This window comes from Pogona vitticeps, chromosome 1, assembly GCF_051106095.1.
Source record: "Pogona vitticeps strain Pit_001003342236 chromosome 1, PviZW2.1, whole genome shotgun sequence".
NCBI classification, from domain to species: domain Eukaryota; kingdom Metazoa; phylum Chordata; class Lepidosauria; order Squamata; family Agamidae; genus Pogona; species Pogona vitticeps.
Window position 1 is genome coordinate 86,753,295 of NC_135783.1, and position 24,260 is coordinate 86,777,554.

A 24,260-nucleotide genomic window follows, 5' to 3' on the forward strand; every position below is an offset into this window, starting at 1 on the left:
GCACAGGCTTCTGCGGTTTAGCCCACAGCGCCACCACGGAAGAGGAAAAAATCTGGGCACTTGCTCACCCAGTACTTGCAGGCAGTCACTCAGCCGAAAACATCCTGAGAGGACTGCTCCTTTTTATCTTCTCTTCCTGGGAGAGTGGGGAAGCAAAATCAAGGTCCTGGTCAAACCAACAGGTGAAGAAGTTCCACCTGCCATTTCAGGTGGGCATCTGATGATATCAGGGGCTTGGCTTTGCTTCCTAACATCATTAGTTAGTGGAAGAGTAGTACTAGAAATAATTAGCTTTCCCCACGCAATATACTCCCTTACCCCAGTTTCATTGTTGAGGACTACCTTTATGTTGCTAGCCTAGGATTTTTCCTGCTGAGGTTTTAACTGCACCATCACCTTTCCCTATTGCATTCTCCTTGCTCCTTTCTCCCCTGACCTCAGAAAATCTGTTAAGGAAGGAAATACATTATAGCTGCAGCTTGTCTTTTGACTGGCAGTGCTGAGCATTGTCTGTCAGTTTAAAAATGCCCTTAGTTAACCCAGAGACCATACACACATGAGATGTACTGTCATGCAACCTGAATGCATAGGGGCTTCTATCTCATTTTTTACATTTGCACAACCAAACTGCAGGTGCTGTGTTTTGGTCTATTATGTCTTTACTTCATGTCTGTAAAGTCTAGTACAGTGCCACAGAGAGATTATAGGATGTTTGGCTGAAATGCTTGAGGAACAGGAATGATATCATTGGCAGTGGCAGATTAAAGGCTTCCTTTTACAATTTCAGGAGGTTTGTGACTGATACTCAGTGCAAGGAGGTTACATGCAACAAAGAGTTAGTGTAGCTACCAACAGGATTCCAACCCTTGTTTCTTTGTGCTTGTTTGCCAGAGTTGCAAAATGGCTGTTTTATGTATAATGTAATCAGTATTCCTGTTCAGTATGATGAAAGACAGAAGAATTTAAGAAGACAGATATGTACATTTTCACCTAGATAACAAGACAGAATAAATTATATTTTTAAAACTAGAAGAGTTCATACTAGGTGTGTGCCGATAGCATCAGATCTGATTTGTTTCTAAATATTTGCAATAAAAATTAGGGCTACTCTGCTCTAAGCTGATTTGTTTATCCATTTTCTGTACATATTTCTATTTATTTCAATTTTCCCAGATTTGGGGGGGGGACCCTGAACATTTAGAAAATAAAGAGCTGTGGTTTCAGAAGGAACAACTTTGAGAATTTCTTTCATAGCTGACAGTCAAGCCATGGGAGAGAATTGAAAATGTATTGAAATAATTGGTAAGGCATTGCAATGTATAATATGACCAGAGATGGAGTTTGCAGAACTTGTAACTTGTTGCCCTTATTATGTTAATCCCAGCTCTTTGCTCTTTCAGTGAGTTTTCTATCCTAGAAATCACAGGCAGTGATTCTAATCCTCTGGGTTCTAATCCTCTGGGTTCTAATCCTCTTAGTCAAATTAATTATGCTTATCATCATAATAGCAGTTTGCCAGATTCTGAGTTACAGGCATTTCATGTTACAGGAGGTGCAAAGCAATAGAAATTCAAATTTTAAAAAATCTGCTGGTCCATCAGAGTCTTATTGCTTGTAGGTCATAGAAGAGAGAATGGTTAGAGTTTGAAGGGAAATTATAAACATTTAAGAGAAATATAAATATAGGGAGGCAGGAGATGTATCATCATCATTACTGGAAATCAACACACCATTCCACACTCACCAGGTATCAACAACAATCATGTAGTGGTAGCAGCAGCAGCAGACAAGGATAACATGGATTTTCCTCCATAGGTTTAAATTGGCTTGGTGAGCACTTAGAATAATTTGTGTATGTTATTAGGTATAACAAAGGTATAGGCTAAAGATTACTCAAACTTCTTATACTACTGCTGTGGAACACCCTTCCAACAGAAATTCGGCTGGCACCCTCGCTGGGTGTTTTTAAAGTTAAAAACTTGGTTATTCAAGCAGGCCTTCCCTCCAGTCAACTAAGTCTCTCTTAGTTTTCCTTTCTTATGTTATTCCATCCTGGTAATCCTTCCTTAAATTAATTGAAACTGCAATTGTAATTTTTATGATTATATATATTTTTTATACTGATCCATTTTATTTTGTATGCCGCCCTGACTAGACATGGTCTAGAGGGACAGGGTATAAATAAATAAATAAATAAATAAATAAATAAATAAATAAATAAATAAATAAATAAATACTTTTTTTACTTTTAAATGATGTTTTAGAGATGTACTCCGCTTTTTGATTGCCTTTTTAGACTATAAGCTTTTGCATTTTTAGAACATAATTAAAGCATTCTTTTTGGTATTTTATTATACTTTTTATGCTCCTGTATTTTGGATTGAATTTTGATTTAAGTATTTGCTTGAAACTTAAATTTTGTTTTCATATACTTTTAAGCTTTTGTGCCTACAGTTTTCCCAAAACTGTAAGAATGTTTTGAATACATTTTGACTTGTTACTGTTTGAAGGTTTTTTTGTTTTTGTTTTTTTGCATATGGAATACAGAAGCAATGTAGATAAATAAAGCTTATAGAATTAGACATGCTGATGTTGCCTGGAATTACTGCAACAATGAAAAAACATACACCTTGATACCCAGATTAATATTAATTATGATTGGAAAATATTATCTGATTTCATTCCAAAATTAACCCATTTTGGGGATAAATGTCAGCTGTGACCAACACAAGCTTCTTATTTTCCCCTAGAGGTCTGTAAAGTTTTGTAGGGCACTGGGAGATATTCCATTGGTTGACTCTCTGAGCCAGATCCTCCACCATAACCAAACACCTATAGCACAAGAGATTACTTGCTTGGGTTATGAGGCTTTTGGTTTATATGCAGTTGGCTACAGCCAACAACTGCTCACTCAAATAAACTAAAATACATTTCTTCGTTCCTCTGTATCAGGTATGGCTGCAGAAGAAGGAAGAAGGCAGCAGCCTAGACACCTAAGCCAACCAAGTCAATCCACCTAGCTTGGCCACATTGCTTCATTGATCAGGCAGCTGAGATCTCTGATGCCTTCCAAGTCTTTGACTTGGTTTCATAATAATCCACTGACTGATCTTTTCACTCATTCTTTCCAGTTTCTTCTGCTTTCACCTTCCGTACTAATTTTTTTAATGGGCAAGGGGGTGTGTCTCCCTAATTACCCTCTTGTACACTGAAGAGGAGAACTCCCTGTCTTCATGCAGAGCATCTTCTCTGCTGAATTCCTCGAGAGAAGAGAGAGAGGATGGCTAAAGAGGAAGCTGACAGCCAAAATGCCACATCATTGACTTGTTATAAGTAAGGAGATGAGATGGCTGTGATCAGATTTGTGGGCAGCACTCCATGTCCTTAAATGGAGCATGCTCCTCTGGTCTCAGGAACTAAGGCTCGTACTAATAATTGTGAGAAATCCTGTGATCTACACACCAACCAGGTAAAACTGAAGAGGAGAAGTTTGTGCTCACCTGTAGACTGTACATGTCAGCAATGTCCTAAATTTTAAATGTTCTGGCTTGCACGGAGTGCCTCCATGTGAACAGGAACCTTTCCTCTTCAGATTCCCTAGTATTAGTGTGAAGAAAGCAACAGTGAAGGAGTGAAACTAAGAATGTTGACAACAATAGATTGTCTAATACAGATCAGCCTGACTAAAATGGTTATTTTAGCTCAATAACCATTTGTTGTTATTATTTCACATTTGTTTTAACAATGACATAAGCTTGAATAGTTAAAATGCATGTCTTTGATTAGGTAAAGCAAAAGTATTCCATGGAACTTAATACGCCTACCAACCATAAGCAAACAAATGAAATGCCCACTAAAGTTATTACAGTGGGTGAACTTTATATATTATAATTAGCTTATGTTTTCCCCTGTGTCAGTAAAGAGCAATTTACTTATCCAGATGTGGAAAAATGGAAGACACATCCAGTATCTGTTCATGTCATGAAGATTTCCATTTACAGTTTTACAATCGTTCATAAATTGAAAAATGCCTTTTCTTTTCTTTTTTGTTCTTCAAGCTGTCTGTTGCTTTTAAATCTATCATCATATACAATATAATGCAATCTAAAGCAACTGCAACATTTCAGCAACAGAGTAAGTGTTACAAAAAAAGGAGACTTAAAGCATTGGGTTGTAGTGGGTGACTTCATACAGTCTTGATCAGAAACAGATCCAAATGCTATAGTTACGTAATTGACAGTCATGGTAACCTATGCTGAGATTCACTGCAATGCAGATCAAGCAAGAAGTCCCCAGCAGTTCTTTAAATGCTGAGAACAATTTTGGCAATATATTTCAACCTAGATTTGAGATTTATGTACACTCAGGGTATGCATGTAGAAGTCTTGGACATGCTGCCTTCATTCATTCCAGTGGATAACAATCTGTTGTTACTGTAGTGAATGTAAAGTTGTTACAGGCAAGAAGCCCAACGAGTATGAAATACCACAAACACATCCGTCCACCTTCATGGATTGCAGCTTACTTATTCAGATACATCAGATGACACTTCTTCAGACCGCATACAAAGAAGTAGACTGTCATCTATGACATCCAAATAAAGCATGTCAGGTTTTTATAGTGTTGGTTTTGTTGCAACAGACTAACACCGCTCAAGTGATTCACAAAACTGGAACTCTGTTTCATGCTAAAATAGGGCTGAAGCCTTCAGTGGGTCCTGAACATAAGAACCTTATGTGATGGAACATCCCAGAGATGTAACTCTCACTGCAGATGGAAGAAAGAGAGCTCTAACATTTCAACATTCCTCAGCCTCTTTCTGCTCTGTAAAACTAGGTGAGCCATTTTAACACACCATTGAGGGATTAGCTCCTCATAGCTAAATCAGGATAGATTATGTTTATTTATGTGTTGCTGAAAGCACATAACCAGTCCTCATTAATATACAACAGGCACAGAATTCTATCCCTGCATTAAAGAACTTCAGCATGGAAACCAAGGCTAAACAGAATTGTGTGTATGTTGTATGCCACCAAGTCAGAACCCAATAGAGCTTTTAAGGCAAGTGGGATATTCAAGGATGGGTTTTAGCAGCCAATCTCTCTTTCTCTCTCTCTCTCACTCACTCACACACACACACACACACAGAGAGAGAGAGAGAGAGAGAGAGAGAGAGAGAGAGAGAATCTATTGCAAAGGTCCATCATGTTATCCACTACATTACACTGTAAATGAAACTAAAACACAGTATAATGTTATAAAACAACTCAACAGAGATCATCATCATATGTTGGTTTATGAGCTCAGGTGACATGATTACCTGAAATGAATGGAACAAAAAGAGTGTTAGATCAAAGAAAAGCTTCCCACAGATGCATGGGCTCTTTCATCAGCAAGAGGTTTTTGATCCAATGGAGCTTTCCACACCAGTTGACTGTAGGAGGAGGCAAACTTCGATGACCTTTCATCAGCATTTGGGAACTTTCTGGAGCAAAAGACTTCTTCTAGCAGGAGTGATTCAAATATAGCTTTGGTCACAAACACTTCCACTTGCAAAAGGAAAACTAGATCCACCGCAGTGAGATTCTTTTTAAACTCACTTTTATGGTTTAGAGCATAGGTCGGAGAGCAGGGATAAATTACCCCAAATGGGGTAAAAGTGAAAATCCTGGGGGTAATGAGCAGGGTGTATGACATGACCTTTAGTCTGGTTTGTTCCTTTTTGCACACCACACATAGAATAATTAAAGTGGTAGGGAAAGCCCACCCCCCAATTCTGTGTTGGCTGTCTCTAGCAAGCATGTCATTGCTAGGACCACTCTGGGAGCCACTGATGATGATTAAATCCTCTGCAAGCTAGCAAAAAAATAATGCAACTTGCTAGGCACATTGGACACCTTACTACTCCCTATACCACACCATGGCGGAGTGCAATATGTTCCAGCAAAAATAGTGCACATCTTTATCAAATTTGGTGCATCCTGCTAGTTCGGTACACAGCCTGTGTAGATTCGATAATATTTTTAATTCAAATAATGTATGATTTCCTTCCTTTCGAATCAAGGGGGTAATGTCAGCATATATAAATTTTTTGGGGGGTAAAAGGTTAAAAAGTTCCCTGACCCCTGGTTTAGAGAGAGAGAGAGAAAGAGAGAGAGAGAGAGAGAGAGAGCAGTTCCCCAAAATACTACTATTCAACAGATAACATATTCTTCCAAAGAATAAGCTTGGAAAGGAGATTCTCTGACTTATCTCCAATCCCATCAGTGCCTTATAATATCTGTTCTTAAACTTATGGGTGCCTTAAATGTATGTGATAGGGAAGGATGTAATAGCTTTTAAGATGTTTTGAAGGAAGAACACTAATTTTGGGGGTTGCTTTCCTCATGGAAATGCAGTAGCTGATCCCTATTTACCACTATTTCCAGACATATTTTACAATGGAATAGCTCTGGGAAAGAGAAAAAACATTTGAATTTTGACCAAACTATCCAATATCTGGTAAAACCTAAGTATTTATTTGCTTAATATGGCCGTGTTTTAAAACCAGATGTTACTATTGCACTGAGCTCTAAAATAAAATATTGTGGAAGAAGTTTTTTTTTTACTTATTCAAGAAATCAAATACTTTTCCTTGAAAGAGCCACAGCAATGATTTCCATATTTGATGGACTTAACAAAGCATAGTATTTATTTTCAGCATGAAACAATTTTTAAAAAAGTTTTAAAAATCAGTTTAAAAGAAAAAAGCAGTAAAAAAAAGGGAATACTGTATATTAACAGTATGATTTTTAATCCCACTCCCTTTTTTTTTCATCCATTTGTTTTTCAAAGAACCACCATACTTCTGCCACAAAGCCTCTGGATATTACAAAGGGCTTTTAGGGCCACAGTATTACACTCTAGACTAGGGAAATGCAGAAATTCTAGAGTTTATTGTTGAAAACATTTTCAAATTCAGCAGAGGTCTAACACACCCATTTACAAGTTTTGAAGTTTGCATGTTCCCATCTTACTTCCAGAGTTCCTGCTGGCTTCTTTTAAAAGGTTAATAATATATGGAAACTGTCAGCAAAGGCAAAATAGTTTCTAAAATTGACAGAAATATGAAAAACAATATTATCCATGTGACATCAAAAGTGAGTCTCATTGTGCCTATCGAATTGCAGACTCAGGCAGACTATCAGACCTCACGTATGTTCAGTTCACATGGGACCTAGGTATATTGGCTCTCAGTGTTTTCCCCCTTCAACCAAGAGCATGATCCAGATGACTTGCACCATTTTGAACAGAAGATTCTGTGCAGTTCTGTCCAGCTGATTCCATTATGCATAACAGATTGCACAGCAAGAGATGTCTCCTTAAGTATTCTTTGCCCACATATGAAGTGAAATTTTGTGATTACAAAGACATGTCTGTGATCTATAAGTGACTGTTCACAAGTTTTGCTCAAGAGACATTTGCAAAAGAGTTGTCCAGGTCCCGCTGGGTACTTCTAGACAGGCTGGCATGCCTCCATTTTCCAGACAACAACAGTTCATTTACTTAGATATGAGTTCAAAACTGTGGATATCACTGAACTTCACAGTTGTGCCACAGACACACTTCATGTTCTGATTATGGACCAATCCAGATAATGCAGCTGCTTAGTTAAATAAGAAGTACTCTAATGCAGGGAGGAGGGGAGCTGGCTGGAAGCAACACTGCACTTTTGTGTACTCTGCCTGAGAAAAGCCATGAGCTACAGCCTGGCCCATCACCTTTCCTCCTACTCATCTCAGACTGGGTGGCCTGCCTTCACACTTTTCCTGCCCCCCCTAGGACTTCACCAGCTTCTGTTGCCCACTCCCACATCAAACCAGATATGATAATTACATAACAATCTCTTCCACAGTTTTGATCATGCTTCAAACAGCAACATCAGAGACCATTTAAAAGAAAGATAAATTAACTTTGAAACGGTCCCACAGAACAATGTATATGTACGTATGTATTTCTGTGGCTCTCTAAAGCGCAGCTGTGTAGCTGGAGCATTTCATAATGTCACCAAGATAATGTATGTGTATTTTGAATTATATGTGCACTCAGTGCTCCCAAAACTTAGTTGTTTGCACTACAGCTCCTAGAATGCCCCAGCCAGCACTGCTATGGCTATGCTGTGGGAGTTGTAGTCCAATAAGTAACTTCTTTGTGCTACAAAACTACAATAGCTTACTCAAACCTGTATCCACTTATGTGACAATCAGGTACATTTTAGCAAACTAACTGGAACTTACTTTGTAGTAGATTGATATGTGTGTCCTCTTGTTGTTGTTCAGTCATTTAGTCATGTCCGACTCTCTGTGACTCCATGGACCAGAGCATACCAGGCCCTCCTGTCTTCCACTGCCTCCCAGAGTTTGGTCAAAATCATGTTGGTAGTTTCAGTGACACTGTCCAACCATCTCATCCTCTGATGTCCCCTTCTCCTCTTGCCTTCACACTTTCTCAACATCAGGGTCTTTTCCAGGGAATCTTCTCTTCTCATGAGATGGCCAAAGTATTGGAGCCTCAGCTTCAGGATCTGTCCTTCCAGTGAGCACTCAAGGTTGATTTCTTTCAGAATTGATAGGTTTTTTGTTCTCTTTGCAGTCTAGGGGACTCTCAAGAGTCTCCTCCAACACCACAATTGTGTGTGTCCTCTACTGTAACCTAATTTAAAAACTTGGACTGCTGCTACAGCCAAAGCTGGTGTATTCTAGACTTGGGGAGATGCCTTCATGATTACTGTCATCAGTTGGTTACTGATTGCTATCTTAGTTGGTCATCCCATCAAGATGCCTTTCATTGGTTGATCTCTAGGTAGGAAACAATCAGGAACATGAGAGGTGCTGTCCGCTGACTCAGACCACTGACCCATCTGTGCCAGTGCTGTAGACTTTCTAGGATTTCAGGCAAGAATATTTCCTAGATCTAGCTGGAAATCCCTAGTGTTGTCTTGCACAACCAGAATGAGAAACAGACGTCTAATGAAAACCACTTAAAGAAGGAAATGATTGGAAACTTTTGGGATGTCCTATTTGTATGTGCAAGCTGGCTAGATAGCTCAGTGGCTTAGGTATCTGACTGTGGAGCCAGAAGTTGGAAGTTCAATTCCCCACTGTGTCTCCTGTGAGTAGAGCCAGCCTATGTGGTTTGGGGCAAACTGCACAGTCCCAGGGCACCCCCAGAAGAAAGGAATGGTAGACCACTTCTGAGTATTCTCTACCTATAAAACCCTAGAAAGGATTGCTGTAAGTTAGAATTGACTTGACAGCATACAATTATCTTATTATTTGTGTGTCCATTGTTTCTAATCCTCTACTCATCTGTATACAAAGTCAGAATTTAGAAACAAAATAGATCAAAGTGACTGAGTGATTTTATGGGAAAGCAGAGTAAAGAATTTGTTCTGATCATTTTTGAGGCACCACATACACCAGCTGTGAAAGTAAAAAGTATCTCCCAGTAAAACAGTGAGTGGATGTGGACGTGTTTTATATAAGCATCTGTTTAGGACTGATCTGACAAGGCCTGGGTTATTGGGATGGGGAAAAAAAGAATCCAATTTAAGCTTCTTTCCAGTGACAATGAATCAATTTCCAAATCCCTTATTTAAGTCAAACAGACCAAGATTCCATCACTCTCTCTTTAAATTCATTTCACACGCTGAGTTTCTCTGCTGAATAGAGGAATGGCAAAAGAATGTACAAAGGGATTGGGGGACCCTTTTCATATGGAGTTCCCAGCACCCAATCCGTATTTCCATGGAGAGTGACAGAAGAGAGCCTTTCCTATCCATGGAGGTTCTCAGCATGACTTGAAATGCTGACTGTCCTCTGTTCTTCAGACTGTCACCCTCTAACCGAAAAGAAAAATGGCAGTACCATTGGATCTCTGTTTGTAGCTTGAATGTTTCTTCTAACCACATTGATAATAAATACCTGCTCATCTTTTTCCTCCCTTCTTTCTGACTGAAGATCTTTCCATGAGTTGAACATTCAGTATCAGCCATAACTGTGTAAAGTCACATACTGAAATTAAATAAAAGGACACATGCTTCTTTTTCCAATAACAGCAACAGAAAAATTGATTTCCACACTTTATGAACATTATATCAAACAGAGACAGCTCTATTTGCCGGGAACTCAGAAATGCTACTTGATGTTTCTGAATAAAAATGCAAAAGAATTGTGAGTCTTCTCTAGGTTTGTTTGTTTTATTATTTAATCTGGGTTGGTCTCAATTAAATATCTTATTATTTTTTCACAAAATTTGACTTATCAGTGGGGAGGATTGCTGTTCCTTAAATGCAAATTGCCCTACCATTCTTGTTCTCTCTCTTTCTCCATCATTCACAATATCTTCTTCTCCTATCAATACTTCTAGAGTCAAACTAGACATTAAATGAAGATATGTATGCCTGGAACTACATGTCTTTTCCTCCCACAATGCTATTTCCTTAGAGATACAAACATGGGCAATTATACTCTGAAATCAAACCTTTGCTAACTTTCAAAAACAACGGTCATTAAAAAAATAGACTATAGATATAAGAGAAAGTGTATTGCCCTCCAAAACCTGCGAGAAAATAATATGGGTTAAATACAGACCACACTTAATTGATTTAAATTCAAATTCAAGTTTGCCTCCTTTGGCAAAGAGGGACCTGCTGTAGTGTGGAAACAGGTAACTCACAGAGGTATCCAAATACCCCTTGATAAACAAATGGGTGAGTCCCCAGCCCCATGTTCCAGTGGTCTTAAAGACAGCAGGAACCTGGCTGGCCACTAATAAACACCCCTAGACCTCAAGCCATCTTTAGTTGATGACTGTTGGTCTGGAAGTGGCCCAGTGAATCTTTCCCCCACAGGCACTGTAATTGCACGATCCACAGAGGCAGGAGGTCGGATGCGCTGTTGGCTTACCTGATATTACAGTGAGACTCACCGGAAAATACCTGTTTTTTCCGCACTACTCACCAGTGTGACTGAAATTTCCACCAAAAATGCCAATGTCCTTTTCCAGTGTGGGATAGGTAAAAAAAATCCCCGCCATACAAGGGCCAATCAGGATGAAGCTGAAAAATTCCTATCCAGACTCTTAAAGGTGACCAGAAAAAACTCACACTAGAAATAGGGCAGGCAGGTGGGTGCCCAAAAAAGAAGAGGGTGGTGCGAGGGGGGAATGCCCCTTAAATAACCTGGCATTCCCTCCCTCCTCCTTGTAGATCTTGTGAGACTAGCTGGTCTCACACCATCCAGGATGTAGGGCAAAGAGCCAGCCACGCTGCCCAAAGTCTGTCAGACTCGGCAGCTGCTGCAGCATACTAAGACAAGCAGATGCCATTCATCACTCCAGTGTGCACAACTTCTAAATACAGAATGAGAATCTAGGTTGACTTCTGGGTTCATCCCTTCTTCTCCTCTTGCACTGATTTCCCTCACAGTTCAAGCATCACCCATCCATAATGTTTCATCTTCCCACATGGATCAGACCACCATGGATAACTTCCCTGTAATAATTGCTGCTTTGCCATTAGTCGCATCCCATATTTCATAAGAAAGAGGCATTTATAGATCTCCAACAATACTGCCTCTCGATAAAGCCACTACTGTAAGAGGCTGACTACAGAAGTGTTTAGCCCACTCTTTGGAGCACTGCAAGAGCAGACATCTTTGCTAGAGTGCACCAGCCTGCCCCCAGAGGATTCCAACCTGTACCTTTCTGGCCCTTGTCAAGGGGCTTTGCTTTTTGTGGTCTGAGTAGGATCCCTCTGATTTGGATCATTTCCAGCACATGTGATTGCTGGAAGCAAACCAAAACAAACTATCCAGTTTGCATTTGCCAATATCGTGAGGTGGCCACTTCAGGATATTGGCAAATGAATCACTTTGCCTACTTGCCAGGAAGAGCCAGTCAAAGAACTGCCCACAGTTGAATCCACAGTGGTACCTTTTGCTGCAGGAACACAGGAACTCTCTCTGTGTTCTGCAATACAGAACACAGACAAGAGTTCTGACTCCTGTCCTCTGAAGATGCCGGCCACAGAGACTGGTGAAACGTTAGGAAGAAAAACCTCCAGAACATGGCCAAACAGCCCGAAAAACCCAGAACAACCATTCACAAATTAATTTTCAAACCAAACCTACCAGGCTCTGCTTATAACTTGCAATTTATTTTTTTCCTTGGTAATAACCCCATCTTCCGATAAAGCTCTGGTTTCATTTTTGTTCAGTCTTCCCTAATGGATTTATGATAACGCTCAAATCACTGGAGCAATGTTTCTAAAGTTATACATGTTGTGTTCCTGTTATGTTGCTAAAACAAACATAGATACTAAGAGTTAGGTCATCCCCACTACACTTCTCAGAGCTGGGTGTCTATTGTGGGATTTCTTAGACAATTATTTCTAAAGACGGTTATATTGCTCATATTTCGGAGCCAGGTGGTGACTTCTAGTATAGATAAAGCTCAACATTCACAGTGAATTCCTTAACTTAAAAAACAAACAAGCCTTGACATGTCTTTCTCTATGCCTGTGTGAATGCCCCTAAGTTTCTGAGGTTACTACGAGAGACAAACCATTCATTAAATTCTTCCTGGCTTTTCCTTAGCTTTCAACTTCTTCTTCCTCTAATTCAAAATGCAATTAATTCAGTCAGTCAGTCAGTTGCTCATTCATAGATTTTTACCCTGCTCTCCTAAATGATTATACATCACTCAGGTTGGCTTACAAATATTAAAATCAAAAGCACAATAAAATAAATGCAATACAGTTGAGACAGGTATACTAGATAAAACCAATGCAGATAGAATTATTATCTGTCCTACTGTTCTAAATACTCAGAGAAAGACCCAAAATGATTAATAAGCTTGCAAGATGCAGCACTGACTGATTCAAGATTTTGTTCTCATGTCCTCCTATTTTAAGTGTTGAGCAGGGAATGAAAGACAAAATTCTATCCATTACATTTTTATCCATTTTTCTCAAAACCCCATTGACTTGCCTGTCCCATCACAGTCCCTCACTGGGCTGTCTTTTTTTTCCTTTCTTCCAATTTAGAAATTTGTGTGCATTTTGGTATGCATTTTTCCTATGTATTTGGTGCACAGTTTTCTTATAGTATGTGTTTGCAATGCAAATTGACTCTAACTAAAGTGTATTTGTACATTATACATACATATATGCCTTTCTAGTCATGCATATTTCTAAGGCAAGACCCACATCATCCTTCCTGCAGTTAAAGAAAAAAATTAAAATGAACATAAATGTACTCAAAGAGAAAAATGAACCCAATGAATTTATTTTCCATCCAAATGCTTAATTGTTATTGGAGTGCCACAGGGAATGAATTGGCTTTCTATTATGTTTTTGAAAAAGAGGCAGTGTGATCCAAACTTAAAAATATGGCAGTTAAAGTGGGTTTCCAGTGGGCAGATCTTGTGGTGGCTAATCTCCAGTCTTTTGGCACAACTGCATCTGTTGGCACAACAGCGCTCATCCTGAGGAAGGGATGGGGTTGTTGGCCAAGGTAAGCAAAGAGGTGGTATGGAATGTCTAGCTAGTTAAAATGAATTCAACTTTCCTGAGCCAGATGAACAGCATCTAAGGATGTTAAAACTTGCAGATGTAACTCTGTTTGTAACCTTTGAGAACAGGTGAACTGCCTAAACGTTGGAAGCCACCAAATGTCATCCTCCTTTTTAAAAACCTGGGGAAACAAGATCTGGACAACAAATGACTAGTCACTTTGATACCACTCCCAGGAAGGCCTCTAGAACACATCATTAAACAATTGGCCTGTGAGCACTTAGAAAATAATACTGGGATTTCGAAGACCTAGCAAGGGTTTCTCAAAAGCAAGTCTTGCCAGACTAATTTTATTCTCCCCTTTTATGGTAGTTTCACAAGCTTGGTAAAAGATGGGGATGCTGCGGATATAGTGTATTTTAATTTCAGACTTTGACAGTGTCCCTTGGGATATTCTCATGGCCAACCTGGTAAGGAATGGGCTAGATGAAGTTATTGTTAGGAGGCAGATTTGGGATTCAATGTGACCTAAAGGAACTGGAGAACTGAGCCAAACAAAATGAGTTTCATCAGGAAAATATGTGAGGTTCTACATTTAGGCAGGGAAAACCAGATGCACAAATATAAGATGGGTGGCAGCTGGCTTGACTGTAGTACCTGTGAAAAGGATCTGATGCATATGAACTGGAAAATAGTGTTTCATGGTGGTTTGTGGTTGATCACTATTCATGAACTACAAACTTTTATGAACTTTCTGAATAAATGAACTGTTTTGTGATTTGTGGAATTTGGGACTTTCAGGGGCAGTAGAAAAGTCCCCACGTGAGTTTGAGAGGCCGAACTCTAGTCTTTAGCTGACTTTCCTCCCCATCCCCTGCCAGTTTGGTGAAGATTGGATTTGGGACATATCCCCCCCCCCCCCCGCAAAGCAGGTCTCCCCAGGAAATTGCTCTTTAGCAGCTGGCCAATTTGTGCTAGAGACGTGACTTTGCGCATGTGTCCTTCTGCACATCCCCAAGGCACTCAGACCTTCTCCACATGGAGAACAAAAGTCTGAAGAGATATCTGTAAATGTATGCCTATACTGGTCAATGCATGATGGGAGCTGTAGTCCTTTTCTAAGCCTTGAACAAAAGCTGTAGCTTAATGTTTTGCTTTTTAAACTGGAGCCCAACACAAGAAATAAAAAACCAAAACAAACACCAAGGGAGTCTAGAATTTGAAGCAAAAGAGTGAATCTATAACATAGCAAATTGGCACTGTGATCTTAAACAGATGTTTTAAGACCAAGCCCCATGGTTTTATATAGAAATTGCTTCCAAATTGCTTATTGTTTTCCATAGAACTACAACCAAACTTATGCTTTATTGATTAGAGAAGTGTTGATCTAAATCTTCTCTGTTTTGTACTCCCCCAAAGACCTGCTTTTTGTTGATAATAGAAAGAATGAAAAAATAATTTAATCAAATATTGTTGCATTTCAACAGCCATCACAAGTAGTTCAGCATCAAACTGTTTTTGAAATTCAGAATGAGTTATCACCTAACATGCTGTATACCTCTTTTTGAAATTCAGAACTGGCAGAACAAAACAAATTTTGTTTTCAACAGGAACACAACCGGCTGTCAGTCAGCTTTGCTGCCATCCATATACTCAAGAGAAAAATGATCTGAATGTCATTTTGAATTATTCATCAAAAGCCTCAATAAAACAGTTAAGCAGCAGTATTTTAACTAATGTGAAAATACTGCATATGCATATGGTTGAATGACTTCTACACATCCAGATTCCAAATATGAGTTGAACTACTTTTCCTCAATACTGAGGTCAGAGGAATTCAACAGACAGACAGGTACAATCATCAGCACTATTATTAGGACACCCAGGCCAACCTTCTTTAAGTGAAAGACTGTAAATGATTTGGAATGAAAACTAAGTAACAGATTATCTCAAGCCCCAAAAACATGGATATAGGATCCAATGAGGCTGATCTGTTGAGGGAACTGCTTCTTATCAGTAAAACTGAGACAGGGCAAGTTTTCTCCCTACAGTGCCCTTCTGTCTGAGGGCGGGGAAACTCCCTGGAGCAAAGAAGGCTACGCAGAGGGAGAGAAAGAATCCCTCCTCACACTGTTGGTGACCTGCTACTGCAGCATTGGATTTAGATCGCCAGTACATACAGATGTAGATTATAGTCCCCTGCGCCCATTCCGAAATCTGGAAGCATTGGCACACTCGCAGGGAAGAGAGTGTCACCTCCACCTCCCATCACTTTACCCATGCAACGAGAAGGGTGCCGCTTACAAATAAGGTCTACGTGCAAGGGTTCTTTATCATGTGTAGAGCCTCTATATGAGCAGGAGCCTCTCCTCTTCAGACCTGTTGCTGGTGACTGTAGCATTCAGCCCTGCCCTCACCTGTCCGTCACAGCTGAGCAGTGGAAAAGGAGCCAATGAGGGAATGGAAGGTGGTGCTAAAGGGGGAGGGGCTGGGATATAAAAGGGAGTGTATGGAGTATGAGAGTGGAGTTTGGGAGATCTGTGAGTCTGTGAGAGAGTGAGCCAGAAAGTCAGTGAGAGTAGGGTTCTGTGTGTCAGTGAGTTCAATGAGTGAGAGGAATTGATTATCAACTTGTGATTTACTTATTATATATTACTGATCAAATAAACAAGTTTAGGTTTCAAAGCAATACATGTCTCAGTACATAATTGGGACTGGATTGATACTGGTGGCAGCAACTTGTGTGAGAAGAGTGAGCACCTCCTGGAGGCCTGAGATAATAGAGGCTTCAGCGTGCTCGCTACAGTGACATGAGCAAAATGATGAGGGGGAGGCAAGGCTAGCTTCTCCCCTTAGCCATGTTAATAATTGGAAGGAAGTTTCCCACCCAAGGATGTCAATACCAAGAAGACCTACAGTAGCCATGCTGGGAAGGAAATTCCAAGAGGTCTAGTCCCCAAAAGTTCAAAGAACTAGGCATTTTGGCCTATCTCTGTATGTTGGCAAAATAAAACTGAAGAGAAAAGAAAAGAAAGAGAGGAAGGGGAAAAAAACTAAATAGCATGGCACTATAAATGCTGACAAATTTATTTTGGTGTAAAGTGTGAGCAGTGTGCCTGTCCTATTTCTGCAGATGCAGATTTCACATTGAAATCACAGATTTCAGTCTTTGAAGCACCACAACATTTTTCTTTCTCTCTGTTGTTTTCTTCTTAAATTTTGTTGACATTTTGTGACTAGGTGACACTGATTTTGGAAAGCTTCTGGAGCTTCAGGTCGCCTTAGCTGAATGTAGATCACTCGGAAGCATTCTAGCATCATACATGTGAATATTCTCAGACAGCAGATTATAGCATCCCTTATAGCATCCAGTCTACTTGGAGTACAATGCTTGTCCTAATTTGTCCATTTCTTTTTACCAAACATCATCACCTATGGTTTATTTCTACACTAAACCTTTCTGTATACTTGCATTCACATACTTGGGAGGGTTTTTATGCTGCAGGCCATGAGGCTGCTTATCCCTAAGCATAGTTTTTCTTCCATTTGTTTAACAATTGCTGAGTGCCTTCTTGCATTTATGGGGAAGCCTATCCACAGTTCAACCAGAACACTAACATTTATTGCATGCTTTGTTTATTGCCCATGCTCTGGAAAATTTTATTGAGCAGGTTGAGACTATTCCTATACCCTTTCTTCCCCTCATGCACCTCCCCCCCCCAACAGAAAGAATTACAAGGCTGTAAACCCATGCGCAAAACATAGGCCTTCAAAGAAAGAAACTTATCTGCTTCTCTGAGGCTACCTCACAGATTGAAAGACACTCAGCTGCAAAACTTATCAGCCATGAGGTCATTGCTAAAGCTGGTTAGTGTCAGTAGTCACTTTAATGATAGTGCTCTCTGATAATTTGAAAAAAAAAAACTAATAAGAAGATAGCTTTGTTTCCTAGGAGCCTAATGATTTGACTGTGCTTTTTGTGAAAGGTCTACTCTGTTTCTTATACAGGATCAACCAATATATTCTGGGTGGTTTTTGTTTTTGTTTTAGTTTTTTCCTGTCAGAAAGTGACCTCGAAGAATTATGGCCTGAACAGTCAGAGAAGGAACATGTACTTCTGTAAAGGTAGAGGAAATGTGCACAGCAAGAAAGGGGTATTGGAATTAATCAAACATTTAAGCAGTGATCAGCATCCAGTTAAAAACGTGCATAACTGATGGCAATGGAGTTAGACACCCTTGGGTTTAGGATTATAATGCAATTCTGCCTGAGTTAAACTGGAATTAAGCCTCCATTGTGTCCACAAGAGCTTATTCCCATTTAAGCATCCATAGCATTGCAGCTCTAGTGGATACTGTCTAATATCTAAGACTGGCTTCTTCTTCTTCTTCTTCACTGTTCTACTTACACTCTTGTCTGGCAGCAAAGGGGAATCAGAAGTGGGGAAGGGGAAGGTGTACGAGTGATTACTATTAACAATTGTTCTTTAGCCAATGCTAGGTCACACACTCATCAAGGCTTCTTTGTGGCTGGCTGTGGGAAGTCTGTCGGAAAAAAAGTCTGTTCAAAGTTCACAATCTGTTCCTGTTAACAGTTGTTCTCTAGCCCTTGATCATAGAAGGAGAACCAGGGCTACTTCACATACAGCTTTGCTACATTTTTGTATACTTTTGCTGTACTAGTTAATGGTACTGAGAATTATGAAGTCTGATCCATAAAAATTCAACCCCTTTTAAAAAGTTCAAATCCCCGAAAAACACAGATTTAAAAATTCAACAGTACATCTAAAAACAATAAAAAAGGTTTATTGTAGACACTAACAGTTTGTCTTTCATTTCTGAAGAAGACCACTGCCATCCAAGATTTTGTTCCTTAATGATTTCTGCATCAAGGATCACCCATGCTTGCATAATAAAGGTTGATTTTTAATATCAAACATTTGCTTTTCAACATTACCTCTTAGTTAATTGTGTTACAGGTCAATTAATTATGCCTGTTTACCTTCACACCCCTCCTTGTTTTAAAAAGAAAGGTGCTGGAAACAGTTTGGTTCAGTAGAAACCTGTGTCCTCTTTACTACTTCTCAGCAGAGTGAGAAAGGAGAAAGTATTGGCAACAGAGACAAAAGCGAAGTTGCACCAGCCAGAGCTGTTTTGATTTTGTTCATGTTTTTGCAGGCAGTTTAGAAAGCTCTCCTGCTGTATGACCATTTTAGCCACTTAAAGGATGCTATGCACTGTGAATGTGGATTCCCACAAGCCATAAAATAATTTTAAATACGCACCAGTTTAACTTAAAGCAAAGCAGCAAAACATTAAGATACAGATCTTGTGCAAGGCTTAGAAAAGTTACTTTTTTGGACTACAGCTCCAGCCTCCATCAGGCGGCATAGTCATGCATTTACAGAGATCTCCTCAGACTCTTCTCCTCCATGTGGAGAAGGTCTAACTGAGTGGCTGGAGGATGTGAAGAAGGGCACATGTGCAAGGCCATGTCTCCACCACAAATTTAGGCCTTTTTGTATTTCGATGAATTTGGTGCAAACTGGATATGGTGCTATTGCTACAGTGGTTGGCTTTCCATTGCCTTCAGATCTCAACAAATGCCCAGGCCCATTACCATCTGGAGCCAGCTCTGCTGGCTTTACATAACTGTATTAGAGAAGACTTTGTTCTGAAACAACTGGGTGTGCTCAAGGACTAACTATCCCCCCCTTCTCTCTTTGACACTAGTAAACAACTAAAGAGTTTGCATCAGATTAAAGGCTGCAATCCTGAATTCAGTGGAGCCTGGCTTCTGGATTACAGCCAAAGTAATTGGAAACCTATTTCCATTTCCACACATCTATAGTACTTCAGAGCCTGTTACAATCCTTCAAGTGGCTAATAAACTCTAAGCATTTCCCAGACCAGCACACTCGTATTTCTGTGCCTTTAAAGGTAGGGTAAGGGCAAAATGTCAGACTCAGTAATGCACAAGTATATGAGCTCCATTGAAAGTATATGAGCTCCATTAGGTGACTGAAACATTTTTGCCAAATCTTTGATATGCCTACAATTCACACATTGGCAGAACATGTAGACTCTTTAGCATTCCTATCTCTGGCCCAAGTCAACCAAGGGGCTTATTTCATCAAAGGCAAGGGATACACTCTGTGGGCATGTAGTTGTGCCTCGGAAAAAATATCCATGAAGTATTTGAAAGAAAGAAACAAGAGAGATAGAGAGAGCAATGAGAGCAAAGAGACAGAAATGGAGGGAGGCGGACTATCTCTTGGAGATGCAGAGGCCTGTCAGGTGTCTAGCCAGCCTCCATAGCCTTTGTGTCCACATTGTCTCTCTACTGGAAGGAGCTAAGGCAGAAGAATGACAGTCTGGAGGAAAGAAAGAAAGACAGTAATTAGACACATGTGATTAGCATGGTAGCCAGAGAAATTAAGCCACTAGTCCCAGGAATCTTCTTTCTTGGAGGTACCTGTGGAGGAATAGAAAAGCTGTTCTCCACAGCATTCTCCTGGAATCCACTCCCTGCTAGTTTAGCTTGATTGCTTTTTTGGATACCTACTGTGGGGTGATCAGTTCCTTGACCTCGCTTCTATAGAACTACATTGTCTTGCCATGAAGAAAGGGAGATTAAGAATTTACAGAGCTCCTTCCATCACTGGACTCTGACAGAAGTACTTGGGGAGTTAATTTTTCATGGTTTTAAATTGCCTCTGGCCAAGATCCTTATCCAAATGGGTTTAGTTTAATGTAAGTACCAGCTTCTTTAAAAAGAAATAACTCCCTATAAAACCTCTCTGAATGTTCTCTTTTCATAGTAAATTCTTCAGCTGCTTTTCTTCTGAGCAATATATACACTCAGGTTCTGGTTTATTCATTTGAGAGATCACTTCAGTTAATAAGTTTATAATTATTTTGGGAGGTAAGATGCGTATTGAGAGTTTCAGCAGTCTAAACAAACTCCCACTGCTAATTCATGAATTTGTACATTTACTGTTTAACTCATGTCCTGGTCTAACAATTGTAACTTCAAATTCTTTCTTCATTATGTTTCTGTAAGATCTTGATCTTGACAGTGTAGTAAATAATAAGCAGAAATGATCTTCTGCAGGCTTCAACTTGCATTTGTAAAATCTATGTTTCCTCAGTTGAGGTTTTTATAACAATGCTTTTCCTGAAATTGTTTATTCAGTAGTTTCAAATTATGATAGCCTACCTGCCATTCCTTGACTAAAACATTTATTTATAAAACTCACCCCTCATATGCTTATCCAGGATGTCATTCTGGATAGACTCTGTCTGCAAGCACCTGGAGTCTCTTCAGCACAACACAGACAAGCAGCTTCCCTACAACGCTGAGAAGAGAGATGCCACCATAGTTATTGCAGTCACCCCTGTCTCCTTTGTTCTTATACAGTGTGACAATGTTTGCATCCTTCATGTCCTGTGGTACTCCATCTTCCCTCCAGCAAAGACAAAAGATTTCATACAGCTCAGTGGTGATTATCTTTACAGCACTTCAGTACTTCAGCAGGGATGTTATCCTTCCCAGGTGACTTGCCAGAGATGATGGAATCCAAGGCCGCTTTTATTTCTGCTAAGGTTGGTTCGCTGTCCAACTCTTCCAAGATAGGCAGGCACTCAATGTTATTTAGTTACTACATTCTCTCTGGAATATAGCTCAGAATAGTGTGTTCCATCTGCTATGCTTGGTCCTGGATGATCACACCTGTAGCAGACTTCAAGGGAGCAGATTTCTTCTGTATTGGACCTAAGGCCTGCTTGATACCATCATACATTCCTTTGATGTTACCTGTGTCCGCTGCTATCTGTATCTGAGAGCAGAGCTGAAGCCAATAATCCTTGGATGATCTCCTGGGAGCTTGTTGGACTTTGTTATGAGCAAGTGGAAGAGCCTGCAAGTTGTACTCACTAGGACAGGCTTTGTATGCTGCTAGAGCTCTCTTCTTATCCTCAATGGCTGGCATCAACTCCTCCAAATGGGCTTTGAACCAGTCTGCCATCTTTTTGGTAGTCTTGCCAAATGTGGACAAGGTGGTGTTATAAACAGCATTCTTGAAATGTTCCCATCGTTCAGGTGCATTTGCATCAGCCGGGCCTGGAAGGGTTTCCTCAAGTGCTTGGGCAAATTCCTCCACTTTTCTTTGATTGCAAGTCTTGCTGATGTCAATACGTGGTCTTCTTTCCTTTTTCATGTGATACAATATCTTTGCTTGCAGTTTTACTCTACCACACACCAGGGAGTAATCAGTATCGCAATCAGCACTCTGGTAACTGTGTGTGATCGTAATACTAAGAAGGGTAGAACATGAGGATCAAATGGATGATGCCAATGCTTCAATCTCAGATGTCTCTAGGAAACTCTGTGTTGAAGCTTTGTATTAAAAAACGTGTTGCTGACACAAATACCATAATAACAGCAAAAATCCAGCAAGCGTGGCCATTATCGTTCATCTTTCTAATGCCAAAACAGCCTAGACAAGTGGGCCAAGAATTGTGATCAGCACCAACTCTAGTGTTGAAGTCTCCGAGAATGAACAGTGCCTCTCTTTCAGGGATTTTTTTGATAGTAGCTGCCAGATCGTCGTTGACTTTCTCTTTCACTTCTGCAGTGGATGACAGTGTTGGTGCATATGCGCTAATGAGGGTGACCAGTCCCGCTGATGAGTGGAGCTGCAGAGACAGGATTCTTTCACTCCCCACAGTAGGTGGAACAATGGATCTCAGAAGAGTATTTCTGACGGCAAAGCCAACATTATGTTCCCTGGTCTCATTCAATGGTTTTCCCTGCCAGAAGAATGAGAAGTTTTTTTCTTTGATATATCCCATGTCTGGCAAGCTCATCTCTTGCAGGGCAACAATGTCCATCTGCACTCTACTCAATTCCATGTCTATGACAGCTGTCTTCTGCACATCGTCTATTTCCTGCAGGTTGTCAGAAAAACCAGGGGTCATTGTCCGAACATTCCAGGTGCCCAACTTTAGGGCAGAAGGTTTCTTATGATTGTTGCATGGTGCAGGGTTATCGATCTGCTTGTCAGTTTTCATCCTAAACCCCACACACCCTGTGAGGTTAACAGACCATGGCGAGGTGGCACCTTACTGGCTGGAAACTGCCCAGCTTAAGGCGGGTGGTAGTTACCTAGTGAGGTGCAATGACCTCTCCCACTGTCAGAAGTAGCCTCTGGCATCATGCTCTATGCCAACTGAGCAAAAACTTATAACTGGAAACTGCTACTTCCCGTGTTGTTTCAACACTGCATGCAAAGCTGGAGTATCCTCCCCAGGGCACGAAGCCTGGGTAAAATATGGAGCATAGGCTGTTACCCAAGCACCAAATCCCCATTTCCACATCACTGAAATAGTCCAATGGAAAGGCAAGAGCCAATACAGTGGTGCCTCGCATAGGGAGGTTAATCCGTTCCAGATTAACCTTCGCTATGGCGAAACATAGTTGAACAGGACAGAAAAGCCCATAGGAACGCAATAAACATCGTTTAATGTGTTCCAAATGGGCTGAAAACTCACAGTTCAGCGATGCTTCCCAGGTCCGGCAGCCATTTTTGTGCCCTCGTTAAGCGAGGGCAGGGCGCGAAAATGCTTCGCGCAGCCATTTCGGGGCTTCCGGTGGCCATTTTGGAGCCGCTGAACAGCTGATCATCGGGCTTCATTTTGCGAAGATCGGTAAGCAAAACGCTTACCGATCTTCGCAAAGCAAGTTTTGCCCATAGGGGCCATCGGTATGCGATCGCATTTGCAATCGCTGAGACCCCATCGCTATGCAATTTTGTCATTATACGGTGCGCTCATTAAGCGAGGCACCACTGTACAATTGGTTCCAGCGACGTTGCAGGAGTTGGCAGAACGACACGAACCTAGCTTATCACCCTGGCTAGAATCAAATTTCTATGTTAAAAACCCATTGTCACTTTGTTTATTATTTGTATCTTCACCTGGACATGCATCTCACCAGCATGGAATAAATATAGAGGACGTGTATTTCTCCTCCCTGTCTCTAAAGAACTAGATTTTGATCCATGAACATTCACTGATATAAGTCTGCTAGTCTTCAAAATGCTGCATTTTGCCTTTCTCCCCTGAACATGTGCCATCATGGTGTCTCCCTGGGGTGAACAATTAGCTTAGCGAGGAGGTTTGAAAATACAAATTGGCCTATGTGTATATATTTGTGTGGATTTTAGAAATGTTCCAATTCTCTTCTGCCTAAATGAACCAGCCATTCATGGACTGGGAAGGACCAAGTTTGGAGAAATAATCAGCTAAAACTGTGCTCACGACCTGGGGTTCAAATCCCAGGTAGCCGGCTCAAGGTTGACTCAGCCTTCCATCCTTCCGAGGTCAGTAAAATGAGTACCCAGCTTGCTGGGGGGGCAATGTGTAGCCTGTATAATGAAATTGTAAACCGCCCGGAGAGTGCTTGTAGCGCTATGGGGAGGTATATAAATCCAAAAATAAATAAATAAATAAATAAATTAATAAATGGTATGGCATTTACTGTAAATTATGCTATGTAACAAATTTTGTCCTCCTTATCTTTAGGGCCACTTCAGGGCCTTCTTATGTTTGTGGTGATTTTCTGACACCAAGAAGTGCCATGAATCTCTGTTCCCTATTCTCTATTTTTTGAAATTCTGTTTATTCATTGAATTCCCCCCACCCATCTC